This window comes from Hylaeus anthracinus, unplaced genomic scaffold (genome assembly GCF_026225885.1).
Source record: "Hylaeus anthracinus isolate JK02 unplaced genomic scaffold, UHH_iyHylAnth1.0_haploid 11994, whole genome shotgun sequence".
Classification (NCBI taxonomy): domain Eukaryota; kingdom Metazoa; phylum Arthropoda; class Insecta; order Hymenoptera; family Colletidae; genus Hylaeus; species Hylaeus anthracinus.
In genome coordinates, this window is record NW_026534341.1 from 4030096 (window position 1) to 4034843 (window position 4748).

Sequence of the window (4748 nt, forward strand, 5' to 3'; positions counted from 1 at the left end):
CAACTTTCTTTCAGGTCCCGACTTTGATGAGAGACGCGGATTTGTATATGATGACGGAAGACGAGCCGACGACCTACGTGGTTCTACCGCCAGAGGAAGAGAAGGAACCAGAAGAGGTCCCTGGAGAAGAGGAAGAGGAAGAGGAGGAGGAGGGAACAACCGTTATGGATAAATGGCGGGAGGAGGAAGAGTACATGGGCGAAGAGGACGAAGAAAAGACAGAAGACATGGGCAAGGAGGCCGATGAACCGATCATCAAGATCGTTAAGGGCTACAGGAAGATAAATCCTCATCGTTTGGTCGTCCAGGGCACGAAGAACTGTTTAGACGACGGTTTCGAGATACGATCGAGGGGGAAGCAAGGTCTGATAGCAGCCCTCGCTGTTCTGGCTTATAGAAAACTCAAGGATCCCAACCTGTGGCGAAACATAGACATAGATCAATTGATCGACGTCAGTGACGTAACTTACGGCGATATCATCGAATGGATCCGCAATGGGAGTCCCGAAATTGTAGAGAAGAAAGAGATATTAGGGGAGGCAGAGGAGGAGGAAGAAGATATGGAGGAAGGGGAAGAGGAAGAGGAGAAAAAATTGCTGCCAAGACCTAGTCACTTAGACCTGACGATGCTGCCGATTAGGTTAAAATTCGGCGAGGACGACGTGTTTTATAAGACAAAGACGAAGGTCGTTCAGGGAGAGGCTACCCCTCTCGCGAATCTTGCGGAAGCTCTCGAATGCTACTTCAATCGATATACCGATTTGATATTGGAAAATAGGCGGTTAATGTACGCCATCTGGAAGGACGACGGCCACTTCTTCTTCTTCAACCCTTACGGCAGCGATGAGGAGGGTTGGCGTCTTCGCGGCTATCCCGCCTCGTTCGCCGTGGCGGCTACCATGAACGAGCTAGTGGATCTCTTGTACGGCGTAATCGAGTTCAACGAACCCACTTTCGTCATCCACTTCGTGGCGGTAGACTCGATACAGCCTGGCAAGTACGCGGCCGAAGCTGATATAGCGATGCCTGATGATGCGGCCGTAGAACAATTTAAAACTTCGTTTCTACCGATCACTGACGACGATTTGGAGAGGTTAGAGGCCGAATTGAAAGCGGAGGAGAAAGCCGCGGAAGAAATGGAAGATGTCGACGTGGACGTGGATGTGGATGAGGAAGAAGAGGAGGAAGAGGAGGAAGAGGAAGGAAGAAAAGCTCGGAAAGGCATGGAGGACGAGGAGGAAAAACCCATAATCGATCCATTGCTGGAAATTAGAGAACAGGAACAGCCGGATGCTCCCTATCGTCTGAACTTAGTTTTGCTCACTGCTGGTTTGAAAATTCCCGAAAAAAGTGAAGAGGAAATGCAACGTATACACGAGCAATCGGCTTTGGAGAAGTTGAAGTACGATCATCCACCTCCGTACGTGATGCCGTCGAACAAGACCTTGCTGAAGCTTCTGGATGCGAAACGGGCCAAGAGATCCATCCCTTCCTTGGTGTCGAGATTCTCTATTGATTCTAGGTTAGACGTGAAGAAGAAGGGTGGCTTCTCCTCGACGCTGTTGGCCAGGTCGACTATAATGGAGCTGGACGTCCCAGATGAGGAGAAACCTTCGAAGAAGATCAAACTGTCCCCCAAGAGGTACCTGTATTCCAGACTTCTTCCTATTTGCCTGATGCCTCTGAGAGCCATCAACGACCTGTACATTCATCACGACGAGCCAAATAAAGCTCAGCAAAGAGAAGAAGAGGAGCTGGCGAGAAAGAGGCGCGAGGAATTGGTTCACGAGGACGCGCCTGAAGTACCCATCGGAATTCGTATTCGACCAGAATTGATACCGCTGGGACCAATTATCAGAACGCCGATTCCTGAGAAGAAAGTGATCACTTGTCTTGAAAAGAAGAAACGAAAGTGCATGCTGGCCAGAGGCGACGTGGGAGACCCGGTGACGGAAAAGATCCTCTGCAAAACGGAGGATCTGCTGCTGGAAATGTTCTTTCCCGATTTTAAAGTGAAAGATCAGTTACAGTCTGAGGAGAAGAACGTGGATTCCAAGAGCTCTAATAAAGTATTGACGGATCCCGAGATGACGACAATTAGGAAGAGAACCTCAAGTAGAAAGAAAAAACAGTTTGGGGACAATGTTGGTTTGAAAGTGAGATTAACTATTTTTAGTAAAAATTAACCCTTGGTCTTGTTTAAACAAAAGTACAGGCTGATTTTGCACCAGTATTTCCATTTTTATTAAACAATTTTCAGTTTGACTTCTAGGGCCTATTGAATTTCGAATAATTCTTACGTTAGTACATATATACAGCCATAAATATCATAGCCATGAGCAACGCCATATTAATGCTATTATAAGACCACTTTTTGATTGTTTAAATATTCCGTAAAACATAAGGCAAGTTTGAAAACAAGTCATCGTATAGGTTCCTTAGAAACAATATTTAAAAATACCTCTCCTTGAAACTCATTACAATGTTGCCTCCTTAACAATAATAAAATAAAACTAACGCGAATCAGGTGCAAAAGCACCTCATTAAAAGCTTGTCATTACAGTCAGGTTTGCGTCTCCACCAAGTACCACGACCCCAATTAAATTATTTCGCGTACCGAATCTTAATCCCAAGAAACGCATGCGTTCTCCTTTTCATCCCAAGGTCACCGACGATGGGATTCGAATACTTCAGGGCAACCTATGCCTCGAGAACCGCGACCAAATCGAGCCCTGTCACTTCAAGTCCTGCTTCTTTCCCGCTTTACTCTGCATCCTGGCGAAGATCAAGCTCGATCCAGATCAGTTTCGCACGAGCATCCTGGACCAGTTTATCTTCCTAGGCGACAAAATCTATCAACGGACCGGGAAACTCCGCTTCAAACCGTATCGATGGTTCCATCACATCGAGATTCTCGACACGATCTACAACGTGATCACGAAGCAGGACATTTACGCTGACCCCGAGAACTCCGAGAATGACGAACTGGGGCTCACAATGGAAGCGTTCTTCGAGAAGAACCAGACTGGAATAATCGTGTTCTCCAATTGCGCCTACGCCTTCTGGACTGCCAACGGCAGGTATTGTTTCGACCGCGATGCGAACTTCGCTCAAAAGTGTAGGGCACTGTAGAGATTTGAAAAATTCGGTTGTTCGGTGGTTTTAAAAAATTGCGTGGTCTTTCGTGTACTGTTCGAGTCTTGTATATTGAATCGTGACTATACTTAACCGATTCAGTTACGTATTATACGATCAAAGATAAACTGTGCGATCATAGCATCCTTAATAATAGTCCGAGTTTTTAAAGATTAGCCTTAAAATTCTGTGAAATTAAATCGACTAAATCTAACGATCTTATTGCAAGTTCGAGGCCATTAGCTCGATATTACTCGAGACGAAGGATTGTTCGTCACGAATAATACCGATTACTAGGTCTCACCACGAGGAGGTAGCTGCGAGTGGAAACTCGCGAGGAAGATAGAAGGAAACAAAATTCCTTTGATCTCCTTGTACGAATTTAATACTAATATTTCCTCAAAGATTCACTCTAGAATACCCCTTAACAGATATTATCTGTTCGATCCTTACCCCTGCGACGACAAGGGGAACCCGACCGAGGAGGGTTACGCCTGCCTGATGGAGTTCTGCGACCTGAAAGGAATGATCGATAAGATCCAAGCGAACGTCGGGGAGAACGCAAAGAAACCGTATCGAATTTTCACGATATCGATCGCTCACATGGAGTCGAGGAAGCGCGGGAAGAAACGTAAGAAGAAAACGGTTGTGTGCGAGGAAAAACCAGAACAAGACGTTCCTCGTGTTGAGGAACCGCCAGAAATGGAGTTGTCCACCGTGTCTTCGGTGTCCTTGATCGAACAGCCCGAATGGGTGAAGGTGGGATCGAAAACAAGCCTAATTTACGACATGACCATTCCTGGTTTCGCTCCTATCGAGCACTACAACGCTTCGATGCTCGACGTGATCGTTTTGGAGAACGAGATCACCACTCCGTTATTGACGCCATTTAAAAAACTTCCGATACAACCGACCGAGGATATGGATGAGTTCGAGGTGGTGAAGATGCTGGTCAGGAAGAAAACGTACGACAGAAGGTTCAAGGCTCACGCGTCGGTCACGACACCTTTGGACCTTTGCTTCATGGCGTGGTCTCTGATCCATGATCCAATCACTTGGTCCGTGAGAACCGTGAGGGGCCTCTTCGAAGCTGCTCTGGATTACACGTTCGACAGCATACTAGCCGCGGAGGATTCAACCGTCGGTGAAATGACCGACGGTCTGCTGCCAGAGTTCGAGATAGCCAATTACGTCTTCCGGGTAGTGTTCGTGCCCTTGCATTATGGTACCTTGTACGCCGACGAAGGCTGGAACCTCTCGATGTCTCTGCAGAAGATATTCGAGACACCTAGTTACACAGGCGCTATTATTGTTTGCGGTGACGTGCATATAGGCGTCACGAAGAAGGGGGAGAACTGTTTCGCTTGGTGGATAGTCAGAGGCACGCAGAATCTACGAATCGTTACTTCGACGGATATGAAGGAGTACTTGAGGCTGATCGTTGAGGAACTGGGTCAGCCTGAAGCTGCGGTATTTATGATTAGAGTGATCACGGTGTCCTATGCCCAGAAGGTCGACCCTGACTGTAGCGATATTAAAGGACTTCACGAGCCCGTGGTACCAGTTACGTCGTTGCCAGAAATCCACAGGATGCAGGCCGAACCGTACGACCT